The sequence below is a fragment of the Lepisosteus platostomus genome, chromosome 4 (genome assembly GCF_059453375.1).
Source record: "Lepisosteus platostomus isolate fLepPlt1 chromosome 4, fLepPlt1.hap1, whole genome shotgun sequence".
Classification (NCBI taxonomy): Eukaryota; Metazoa; Chordata; class Actinopteri; order Semionotiformes; family Lepisosteidae; genus Lepisosteus; species Lepisosteus platostomus.
In genome coordinates, this window is record NC_142614.1 from 26,422,638 (window position 1) to 26,436,367 (window position 13,730).

At 35.9% G+C, this 13,730-nt stretch overlaps 1 protein-coding gene across 4 annotated transcripts in view; it reads right to left on the reverse strand.

The window, feature by feature from the left end:
* Nucleotides 1-13,730, reverse strand: part of nrg1 (neuregulin 1) — a 241,922-nt gene that overhangs the window by 70,249 nt on the left and 157,943 nt on the right. The window lies entirely within an intron of this gene.

Consider the following 13,730-nt stretch of genomic DNA (forward strand, 5'->3'; position numbering starts at 1 on the left):
TAAGATCAAGATGGTGTGGATGTGCCCATCTTTTTTTCGATCGTGATAATTGTCAGGCTAATAACACAGAAGGCATGTAAATACTGTACCTCACAGAGCATTTCACTTGTAAGGTCTAAGTAAATATTGAATTCGAAATGAAGACATCCAGTTATTGTGAGCCATTCAGGGTGTGCATTCACAGGATAGCACTCTCAGCGAATGCATAGCATTTACATCTGTTTTCTTCAAGACATTTTGAGTATTGAGGTGGTGCAGAACATAGGACACTTGCAACCAAGGGGAAGCCTGATTTGATCCAAGAATCTCTTCCAACTATTTCTTGACATTTTCTTAAAATAAGCCATAGCAGGAAATTCAACAATATGGCTGGGCAGTTTGTTCCATACTCCCACAAAACCACTGAGCCTCCCATGTTTTTAAAACACTGTTCCCACTGTGGAAGTGACACCAATTGAGTGAGGTCTGTTTGGATGGAGTGTAGTTCTTTCTGTGGGTCTGAAGAAAGCATTAAAAAAACATCTCTCAAAAGTTTAGTAAAAAAAATAAGAGGATAAAATGCTGTTTCAAATTTTAATCTAATACTCTTTCTTCCAATGAGATGATACTCTTTCGTCAATGTTAGTAAAAAAAACTGGAATTCTTGAGAAATGGTCTTATTTTTTTCCTTAGATGTTTATGAACACAGAAATGTGAATGAATTATCTGTTCTGCAGGTTATTATTCTCACCTGTAATATTTAGAGGGTTATATTATTCAACCCTCTAATCTTAAATGTCAGGTTCCTGTCACGGAGGAACTGAACACTTAACTATGCGAGTTTAACAATTAGATGGTAAAATAGGTGAGGTGAGAGAGTGAGTCAAAGTTTTCAAACATGTACAAACAGCATTCCTGCGAGTGCCCACGTACTGGAACACAGCCCATGTAATACTGTAATCTGTTGTGAAATTCATGCCAACTTTCTTTTTCAGAAAATCCCATTTATTGCACAACTCTCATGTGAAAAAGTCATCAAGAGTAGTAGAATACACCCGGAATGGCTCCCAAATACAATTCTGCCTCTTAAAAATAGGTCCTGTACAATTATACAAAAATGAAATAAAGAATAAAGAATACTAATCTAGTAACAGATGTACAGTACTAAATAAAACAAATCCAAGTGTCATCAAATACCTCCAAAAATATAAAAACTATGATCTCCAGCAAAATCAAGACATAATATTAGTACTAACAGACAATCACTATTTTTATTCAAACCCTCAAAGAGACATTTAGAGAGAAACTTTGCTAGGTAGTCTAAGAGGAAATGACTGAAATGTAGCTGCTTGTACAGCTAGCAACCTTTCAAAGAATACACAATCCCTGTTGTATTTGGAACTAGATGAATCTTTAACCTATGTTTAAAATATCCATAAATACTAATTTTCCACATCTTGTAAGCATTTATTTTTTAGTCAAACTAAAATAACGCAAACTCAGACCATGAGCAAGTTAGAAATAGAAAGTCAAAATTCACAAACGTTTTTCAAAAGCGAGGCTGTCTGGAAAAAAATGGAGACTTATATTTGCTGATTATTGTATAATGGTAGCTTTCACAGCACTCTCATAAAACTTACAGTTTAAGAAGCTGGTGAACTAAAATAAAAGACAGAATTACCTGGGTATAATATGAAAGATCACATATGTTTTCTGTTTTAAATTCACTGTGTCACAAAAAGACAAAATTACAGAAAACAAAAACAAATAATAAGATTTAGCTTCCAGCATGAAATGCCAGGAAAGAAGAAATAGTGAAGAGTCACAATATGAAAATCCAAAAGATGGACCCAAATAATGTGATTACTAACTGCAATGACCTGAATGAATGCGTCTGTCTGGTTTATTTGGAAGAATGACACAGTCTAATTTTGAATTATTATAAAAGATGAGATTTTATAAGGAGCTTATATACACACATCTGCCTAATTAAATGTGTCACCATCACAGCTGCTGACCCTGGAAACAGTGACACAAGCATAATTAATGCACAGAATTATTAAGTCTAGTCAAGATCAGGCAAAGTGTCCTACATTAATTGTACTTCTTGCATCAAAACAAATGGCATTGCAGCCTTCTGGGAAATAACTTGATTTTCTGTTTGTTTGTTTTTTGGAGGGTAATATTCTTGATTTTTTAAATGTACAGCATATACACAAAGGTGCAGCTACTGTATATTTCAGTCTACAGCAAAAGCAGACATATGTACTTTATATACAGGTATGTTATACCTGACGTTTGAAATAAGAATTATTTTTCATTCACAACAGGACTCTCAAATGTTTTTTTTAGGAATCATGCAGACAATCCAGTTTTGAAGTAGTTAATACATTGCTTTTAAAAGCTCAGTTTTCCTTGCATTTTACATGAGAAGTAACTTACAGCCTGAGGCTTTCAATGTCAGTTCAAAGGCACTAGAAAAGCCATTTCAGGTAACATGCCTAAACTTCCACATTGCAAATGAAATAAATGTACAACATTAGAAGAGCATAACCATGATATGTACTAATTGTTGAATGTACTGATGTGTTGAATCTATATTCATTGTTTTTACCTCTCAATATGTCGAGAGGCTTTGGTCAGAAGAATTAATCCACAATCAAAACAGCACATATACTGTTTTAGCAGCCCAACATTGCCAAATGAAACCAAATAGTAGGGGGTGGGGGGGGGTAACTAAAACTTTTTTATATGATGGGTGTTCGATAGCCTTTGATAACAGAGCCAGCACTGTTCTTAATCCGCCCACGGTGGTCCAAATGTTAATGAGGAGGCAACAAAAAATGTGAGCTATGTCAATTCAAAGAAATAACGTGAAATGGGACACCAGGCATCAGGTCTGATTCATGGTCCTCACAACAGCTGCCAGGGGTAACGGCTGTCCCAGACAAAAAGCCCCCTGCTACCCACAAGTTGTGCGGCAGCATGCTTACATCACAGAAGTGTCTCCACTTGTGTAAAACTGCGGCGTGTCTATCTGTCGTGCTGTTTACTTTCTACGTGTTGCTACCCCAAAAGGCTTAACTTTCTTCCCCGTGACTTGAAAATGATTATGAGATGATTGTTGTGGATTACATTTAAATGCCTTGTTGCTCTAATTACACATGACTCAGAATTCAGAATTATTTGCGCCATCGTCTCTCCTTCGTTCCCCATCTCTCACCTAAAAAACATCTGTGTGCACTCACAATGTATTATGTATATTTTACTGTGACAACATGCAGCATATTATGAATTGCTAATAACCTCACCAAATGAATGATGCACAACTTGCACAAGAAATAGTTGACATGTCAATTGAAAGATAATTCGAATTAGAAAATTAGAAGATTAGCAAGGGGGTAACAGGTGTATTTTGCAGTGAAAACCAAGCTATTTAGCACTGACAGCCTTGGTATCCAAAGTTTGCTCAGTGAAGCCTGATTTGTTCATAAAAGCCGTATGAAAAGATAAGCTTCAGGAACTATGAAAAATTGAAGGATAAAGAGACCAGTAACTGCTTATATTACCTAGCACGTACAGTGACTTCAACATCACATCTGGTTAATACAATGTCATAAAAAACAATCTACTCATCTGACTGCATCTGACTTTCCTAGAAATGACCTAAATGGATATATCAATTATTTGTGAAAGATTAGTCCTGGAAGTAGCAACCAAACAAGCACCGTGATAGAATGTGATTGTAACCTTTCTTGAGTCATTGCATTCTTAAGCCTTCCCTGATCTACACAGCATTTGATTGGTAGGTTCAATGTGGTAGTTTGGAATACCTGGAATTTAAAACATTTCAAGGAAATGCAGTCAGATACCAGTCAGAGTGTAACACCTGCAAGAGTGAATCTTTTCTAGTTCTGAATTTCCATATTTTTAATCTGGGTAAATTCCAAAACAATTTTTTAAAGAGAAACTGGTAAGGCACACTTCTGATCACAGGCATGAATGAGTTACACTGACAAGCAGAAACCTGGCAAAAATACACCTGTGATGTCAGAGCTAACCGCAATTCACTCTTCCATTAACACGGAGCTCTTTAATTACACAGGTGGCTCTGGGTCTTGGCACTTACTTGAACTGGCCAACCTTGAAGGGAAACACTGGGTTTCCCACTGAAATCAAGTACCTTTACATTCATATTTTCCTTTTGTTTGTAATGGAGCATTTCCTTAGTCACAGCTGCTGCTTTCATTCTTAATGAAACCGCTGGAGAATAAAGCCAAGCCCTAACCCAAACCCTCAGTCTTGCAAATATTTTATCAGATAAGCAGTGGCTTTCAATCAAGAAATTCCAGAGCTCACAAGTATAATTCTGCCTTTGTACTGTCGTGTCACAAATATATTTGCCCTTCTGAAAAAAAAAATCACTATAATGAAATATGGTCCATTATTACTAGTATTATATATCTACTGGGAGGAGTAAATATTAAAAAACAATTTTAGAAAGCACAAACCAGAAAACTTTCAAACAGAATTGCATACTATTTGCAGAAAGAATGAAGATACTGTATGTACCACACATTGTCTTATATACTTCCTTACATCACATACTGGTCATCAGTGAACATATACATATTTTTGTAATTAAGTTGATGTCTGTTCAAGTGCTAAACTTTATCTTATGACAATGGACAAATTTAGAGAACAAAATATGAAATAATCTAAAGCATACTAAACATTAAACATTTTGAACATCAGTTGTGCAACAGTAGACTGAAATGCATAATGAAGGACATTGACACACCAGTCAATATTCTTCCTGGTCTCAATGGTTTACTTCAATGCTGTACTTCAATGACCAACAGCCTGACCTGTCCAAACTGTACACGCATAATTACTATTTCAAGATTTGACCCCATAAGACTGAATGCAGGTCTTATTAGGACTGTTTTTAAATGGCGCTGAACCTGCTCATATTCCCAGATAATAATTTGAATCTACTCCGATGCAATGAGCCAGAAGAAATGCTTTGTCTCATGCCATGGGAAAAGGGGGGAAAATGCAGAGAGTTGTTAAGATCACGTGCTGCTGCAGATAGAAATGTGGCCATGAAACATGTGTGCGTGTGTGCAAGCTGCTTTCAGGTACGGAAAGTGTGTGAAACATTTGCATATCTCAAAGGAAAAGAGATATTTGCATGCAAATTACTCAGCCTGTTTAACTTCTAAGTCTGATCTCAATAATGGAACATGGAACACAGAAATCATATTTTGCCGATGTCAATAACTGGCAAGTTAAAAAAAAATCAATAAAAAACAATAACTACACGTTCATAACCTTTTTTATCCATTCAACCCCATTTATTTTCCTTTCATTTCCTAAAAAAAAAGAGACGTATGAGCTGGAAGCCTGGCAGCAAGAGCACGGAATGCATAACACAACACCACTGGTGAGCAACAGTCAAGTCAGTCAAGCACCTCAAGCCCATGTCTAACTCAACTGCACGCAGCACGATCTGACTCCCTGACCCCATCCTCGTGGGTAGATGGAAAAACGGACACTGCAAATGATGAAGAGAAAATGTACTGAACCACCAGATTAAAAACAAAGGAGGACACGTCCCAACAATGCCGAAAAACTTCAAGGCATCATTTTTGTTACATTTTATGAGGTAAAACCTGGATCTAGAAGAGCTCAAAACTAGAACGCATTCTTAATTACTGCAGGAGTCCTGTGTGCAGACTTATTCATTCAGTGACCGAGTGAGTCATCACCAAATGAATATCTCCACTCTGAACAAGCCCATAATATTGTTTTACCCTGAGGCTGGCTTAACCACTCCCAGAAGGTAAATTCTAACAAAGTATACATTTGGGAAACAAATATGTCCTTAAAAACAACATTCTACCTTCTTTAACAAGTTTCTGAACTCAATTCATTTTTTCTAATTTCCTTGAACTTATGGCTGAATTCAGAGGATTATGTAACGATTTCCTATAATTACAGTTACACATGAAGCCTTCTAGTAGGGTTTTGAGTTTAAAAGGTGACTCAGCAAAAACAACCAAAAACAGTAGTACACTCCTCTGCAGCTGCCTCTTCCACTTTAACAAAATGAGAACCTGTCTTCCCTTGTGCTAGCCCCCATAAATCTGTTACGTGTGTTCATGTGACAGCATTTTATCTGACTACGTGCTGTTCATGTCCCCCATAGATCAGATATTGACAATGCCTTGGTACTACTGCACGTGTGCAACTTAAACAAGTGTAGCCGATTTTTATCAAGTCTGGACTCCTTGTCTGATCTGCTATTTTATTTCAACATTTAAGCGTGGCCTTATTAAATGCTTTGTCTGTTAAGCATTACTCCAAGTATAGGAAATCATAAGCATGTTGGTTAATTTCCCTTTAATCACATTTATTACATCATACTAAAATGGGGAGTGGAGGAGGTGGACTGTTTAGAACACTCACTTAAAATATATTAGTTACTGACTTTTTTAGTTTTGAAAGAAATTGATTACATTATAAAATATTTGTAAAACATTAAATATGTTGCATCCTGTTTTTTTCCTTTATATCAGCTGGGTAGCCTCGGAAGACTGGACTGTTTGAACCATAATTCCTAGAAATCTTTGAATTGATTTTTAGATCTGATCAAAATCCACAGATTACAATTAGTTAAGACCAGATAGTACAGTGTGACATTTTTCATTTTTGAGGGCATAATACAAGACCTTGCATTGCAGTAAATCTATATTTGATTAATTCGCTTTTCAGTTTTTGCTGTGCACACATTTATGATTACAATCTCTGCATTAATCACGTGCATTAAAATTTTAATCTGAGCAAATAGGTACTGTACATGTAAGAGGATATATTTTCATAGCGTCTGAGAAAGATACTTGAGAGTATTAATAAAAAAATAGAATTTTTTTAATTATTATGAACATGAGACGTGGACCTACATTGTCCCGGTACGAACATAAAATGTTAAAGGTTATCATTTACTGTTCTTACTCATTTCACCCTGCAGCAATGAACTTTGGGAAACATCCTAAGAAGTCACTATTTTTCACTATGAAAAATCTTTCTTTTCAGAAAATACTTCACATACAGTATTCCAAACCAAATTTGACAATGATTAATTCAATAAATTTAATTACTGTCAGACAAATCTGAAAAAAAAACAAGTGTATAGAACAGAATGATTTTTTAGAACCGTTTTAAAATTGTGGCTTTATGCCACAATACTTTATAGAAATATACTTACATATAGTTTTCTTTCTAGAAATGAGTTTCAAAAATATTTACAAAGTTCACCAATCAACTACATTTCAATCATTTCAATCATGTTCAGTTTCTTTTTCCATGGTCTGAGTTACTACACAGACATTACAGATGACACAATGCGTGTCTATTTTTATAAATGTTTGCCTGAAATCTACCATGAGGTCATAAAAGTGTTACTATGGCAAATAAAGAACTTTATTCTGCTCCAAACCTTTTGTTTTCTCAGGACTGGGATGCCAAAGACCCCAGTCTGGCCATCCAGCTGTTTTACAATGTCATGGTATAGCTCCCTTTGGGGATTTCCTATGTGTTTTTCACACCACAAATTAACACGGATCAAAACCCACATTCCATTCCATGCCTGTGTTGTTAGCAAGAAATTCCATGATCTAATGCCGTTTTCTTTAAAAAAAAAAAAACCTTCATGTAGACATCAAGAAAGCAATTGAGACTACATTGTGACTACTAAGGTAATTGATTATGAACAAAATACATATTAATCTGGATTCAAATGAGTCTTCTTGTTTTCCTGGTACATTCTTTTAAAAAAAGGTAGACATACTGTATGTCCCGGAAGATTCAAACTTTCATTCACAGCACGGTTTTGGAAGACGTGAACAATATCTCTCTGAGTGTTTATTGGACTAGAATTATCTTTTACCCTTATAAAATTGCCTTGTAACTCCTGTTCCCTCTGCTATTAATAGGATGACCCCCTGCTTGGATACATACTGTACTATTCTTTTATATTTTGGTAGGGCAGTTTACAATAGAACTTTAGCTTTATCCTGCCATGCACACGGGGGCCCTGGCCTTGACTTACAGCTCCTCACTACAGCTGAGCGAAGTAGTTACAGACGGACATCACAGAGGGGAACAATCACTGGCAATCATCGAAGTGCGACGTGTGACGTGTGACGTGTGACGTGTGACGTGTGACGTGTGACGTGTGACACTGTACATTCTGACCCTCAGCTTCAATTAAATCACCGTAATCTGCATTTCCTACTTTCTTGTTTACATCAGCTTTCATTTTACATCTTTTCATCTGCAAATACATTAAATAAAACCAGATTCCATTAATCAGTTATTCAGTGCTTGTTTTATCATATTACTTCCATCATTTATCAGCTGTTAAGACTGAATTAATATTACAAAACAAATAATAGAGAATAATCAGACTTACTGTATATGTGCTTGCATGTGTTAGATTGGCAGTTTGGCTATATTAACTTCTAAATGACTTTTAGTTTAATGCTATTTCATGTCATGTTTTGAATAAATATTGGTAATAATTTAGTAAGTCCAAAATACTTATATTAAGTGCCTTGTTATTAAATACTTGAATGTTTACTTGTGCTGTGACCGGTTGTATTAAGCACAAGATTTGACAAGTATTTATCTCTAATAAAGATCAGATTTCTGACTGAAATGCCTGATCTTCCACAATGTTTTAAAAAATAAAGCTACATTGTTTTCACCTTCCGGGCAAGTGAAGTATTTTATTTCTTTTCAAATTTAGGTAATGAGAAATTTAATACCTGTCTATGGATATTATCAAGGGGAAACTAAAGTTATTTGACTTAAATAAAAGTACTTCTCAGCCACATTGCCACAAAATCTTGATCTCCACAATCAACCCTCTTGTCCGAGAATCTTCAGCTTCTCTTAAGCCCCAGGCTGTGTATTGATTTTATCATTTGCTCTGGGAACCGTTGTTGTGGATAGAGACGAACCAATAAAAATGACTTGTTCTGGGGATTAAAAAAAGATTATGGAGCATCTCTGCAAAGCAATGTATGAATTGCAGCCAGCTGGATCTTAAGTACAACTCAGCATCCTTTGCTTTCAGTAAAAAATGTTTGAAGAGTGCAGAGGGATTGCACATTTGATCAATCAACATACATTGCCTTGAGTTAGTAAAAAACAAAGACTAATCAAAAATTTATTTTAGAGCTCCATGGTCATTCAAATTTGCCCATACCATCCTGTAATATATATAAAGTAAGAAGGGCTGCATGGTGGCACAGTGGTTAGCATTGCAGCCTCGCAGTGCTGTGGCTCTTGGTTCAATTCTGGAACTGTGGTGATATCAGCATAGAGATTTTATGTTCTCCCCATGTTCGTTTGGGTTTCCTCTGGGAGCTCTGGTTTCCTCTCACAATTCAAAGACAAACTGGTAGGCTAACTGGCTTCTGGGAAAAATGGCCCTTGTGTGACTTTGTTTGTGTCTGCCTTGCTGTGGCCTGCTGACCCAACCAGGGTGCATCCTGCCTTGTGTCTGTTGCTTGCCAGAATAGGCACTTGGTCCCCTGCAACATTGTATTTAATAAAGAAGTTAAAGATTTGATGGATGTATAAAACAGGAAATATATAGCAGGGGCCACATGAAAAAAGGGATATAATTGCAGCTAACCTGCCACTAGAGGCTGCTACAGGGTTTCTAGATTACTTGTAAATAGCCACAATAGGGGTGATTTGTATGTAATTATTAGTCAATTGGTAAAGAGTTTATAAGTTAATATTCTCACATGGGCTTAATTAAGCTTTGTTTGAAATTTAAAAGTTGTGCACAGTGCTAGAGGGGGTTGCGAGCTTATTTGAGGGCTTTTCTTTGGTTTGTATTTGCTTGGACTTTAACAGTAAACACTAAAGTCTCCTTGGACTTAACTACTTGTGGCCATTGTTTTCGTACATGCAGGCCTGTATTATAATAATATATACTGTATAGAAAACCTTTCAAGTAGGGAGCTGCGTCAGCATGCGTAGGCTACAGAGGAACAAGTAAAGGTTTATTCCATGCTGAAAAGAGAAGAAAAGAAACACAACGTTTCGGCTGTGGAGCCTTCTTTGGGTATCCGAAGAAATCACACCGAAGAAGGCTCCACAGACAAAACGTTGTGTTTCTTTTCTTCTCTTTTTAGCATGGAATTAACATTTACTTGTTCCTATAGAGAAAGTATGTTTGACATAATGTGCAAAATCAATAAATGTATAAAACTGATTGAAATAAATCACATTATCATGTTAAACAAGCAGCCACATTACCTTACAACACGTGCCCACTCAAAAGCAGGGAAAGAAGGCAACATTGTATTTTCTAACCAGTTGCTAACTCAAATTATTAGAGATTTTATTATAAGAAAAAAATAAATATAAATCAATGGGCAGTTTTGTCTATGAGTTCTGAATATGTAACACTTCTTTGTTTATTGTTAAGACAGCATGACAACTCTAAATTGCTTTAAGCAAGGAACTAAAAGCAAAAACAAAAAAAACTTTTGTTTTTAAGCTACTATATATAACATATAAAAGCATTACCACACAGCAAAATTGCAACTTCGTTAATAATTTATAGGGTACACCAATTTGCTGGAAAAATATCACCAAGCTGCATGCAAAGACAACGTACATAATTACGCAAGTTATGTTTCTGTCAAAACCTCATGCACTATTAAAGCCGAGCTGTTGTAATTGTGCAATTGGTCCCAAAACATCTGCTCACATTAGACTAATTACAAAAGGATGCATGCGTTAATATATTAATTCGTAATGCCTAAAGCAAAGAACAATTTTTTATTAAGGCTCTGCACCCCTACACCTCAAAAATAGTACGTTGTACTGAGGATGGATAATCATTAAGCCAAGTCTGGAACAAAAACTATATTTCACCTGTGAAAGAGAAACTGACACTTCTTCAATTCTTTCCTTGTCTCAAAGGCTGTTAAGTGCTCCAAAATAGCAGAAAGTATTTTTTATTATCGAGAGCACTGGCATTGGGCATTTTGGGATTGATCTGACATAAAAATACCCCATGGAGATGAATGGGCATCTAATATGGTTCAATGAAAGGATTAATAAAGCCATGTGTTTGACATGGACTTTAAAGCAACAGTTCACTCTGTAATGTTAACATTTGGTTGAAGATCATTAAAGTTGCAGACTAGACAGTGCTAAACAAAATATCAGCAATAATTTAGACAGTTAATGGTTCGTGATCAGATCAAAGGAAACTTTTGTAAAGTAGTTAACACTGGTCATTAAAATGGTTTTATAGTTCTCTACAGACGTAATGAATGTTAGTATGGGTGAAATATGAAATATTCCTGAAAGTTATTCAAGTTACTAAAGAGAATTCTGTCACAAATCAAGTTAAAAAACACAAAATCAAGAGAAGTACATTACCCTGTACAGTACAGAGCAATGCACCCTTCCGATGTTGTACCAAAATTATTTGTGGCATTTTATTAAAATATTTTACTGAAAACCTGAAAAATCTAACTGAAGGTTTCCAAGTGTAAGATAAGTCACAGCAAATGTCAGTGGAAAAACACAAAGAGAAAAATGAATTCATGAAACCCTCTTCCACTATTTGGTGGAAGTACAGTACCATTGGCAGCAAAATAGCCACAAGTCTTTTTGGGTCACTATCAACTTTACACAGCGACTATGCATTTTTTGCTGAATATTCCTCATAGATTGCTGAGTCTCTCTCAAGTTGCTTGGGTATCCCTTATGGACAGCAGTTAAAGAGGATTCAAGTCAGGACTTTGAGTGGATCACTCAAGGACATTTACTTTCCTAATGCACTTCAGTGTAGCTCATTGTCCTGCTGAAAAGTCAATTTACACCCTAGTTTAAATCTTTAGCTGACCAAAACAGGGTTTCCTCTAGTATTTGCCTGAACTTTGCTCCATTCTTTTTTACTAACACGCCTTCCCTTTCCAGGCCCTGCTGAGGAAAAGTAGCCCCATACCATGAAGCTGCTACCACCATGCTTGACTGTGGAGTTGGTGCTGACTGGGAGATATTTTGGGTCTGCCCCAAATGTAATACCTGGCATTTACATGTATATAATTTTGTCTCATAAGACACAACAGCTTGTACCACGTTTTTGCGGGGTCACTCAGGCGCTTTGCTACAAACTCCATACCAGCTCTGAAACAGATAATTTTAGGCATCTTTCTTGTCATCCTGATATACTGTACAGGCTACTTTTGTCAAGTGTTCTGATTATTGCTGACTGATGCACATTTTCTCCCATCTCAGGCCATTGAACTCTGTTACTCTTTCAAAGTTGTCACTTGCTTCAAAAGTAGCTTCTCTCACTAGTTTCCTCCTCATCTGTCTTCTCAGTTTGGTGGAATGGCCTAATCTAGGCAGCGTCTGGGTGGTATGATGCACCTTCCATTTCTTGATTGTGTACACGTTGTTCACAGGTATATTCACAATTGCCTTTGATTATTTTTGTACTCTGTATTTTGTTCTCTTGATCTGTGCTTTTCAATAACTTGATCCCTGTCTGAAAGCAAGTCTTCTTGGTTAACTTTAAGCCTCCAGCGGACTAAAACATGTTTCTTATAGTTAGGAACCTCACAAAGAAAGGTGTTTTTATTTAGTCTGAAATTAAAAGAACCACTATTGTTACACACATGCAGAGGCCACTGAACTAATGGTGTGGCTCTTTAAGGTAATTTTGGATACCACAATTAATATGTTTGCTACAGCAAATGGTTTCAACACTCATGCAATCATGACGTCTCTATTTTTCTTTATATTAATTACTTATCTACTTCTTATTTAGTTTTTTGCTTGGAATGTGTAGCGTAGGTTGTGTATATAACAAATATCAATTGCTACTTCAACATGACATGACTGCAAACTTAAAAGCAACAAAATGTGAAAACTGTGCCAGAGTCTGAATATCTTTGCAAGGCACAGTATAGTTATATTGCTATTTGTGGAAAAAATTACACCATGGTAAATCTGCAATACTATGCAATACTATGTTAATCTTTATTGCAAAATCTTTCCTTCAGATTAAATATGTCAATTTATGACTCCCATCAGTGGATTTGTTTTTTTTTTATATCACCACAATAAATAATTGTGAAACTTTAAACTGAAGTTTAGGCTGATTTACTAATGTCTTCTATTCAGGCAGCATATTAAAATGCATATAACAGGATTATAATATATTGACAAATGTTTACTTCACACTGAGACTGTTTAGTGTCATTTAGCAAGTGCTTTTGTTTATCTTCCAATATCCTCTTTCACGTTAATTGCTTTCAATTGACTTTCAGAGCTCATATTTCTGTAAAGCCTGCAAGGCGCCTGGTTAGGTTATTCTGTGGAAGAACATTTATTCTGTAACCCATATTATTCACAAAAGATTGTGGGACAATGCAAGAAAATTATATAACTGATATACTGTCTGTGTGTCTGTGTGTCTCATGGAGAGCAAGCTGGGTATGCGAAAAGTTCATTCCTAATGCAAGAAATTGTAAAGGGTTAATAAAGCGATGTTATTATTATTATCATTATTATTATCATACTGTATTCACATGATAAACCAAACGTGCACAGATTCATTTCTTTATTTCTGTATTTAATGAATTAAGGAGAGGAGGTGTGTAGCACAATAGACTTGAGCCCTATTGTCTAGCTTTCCTGTCCTA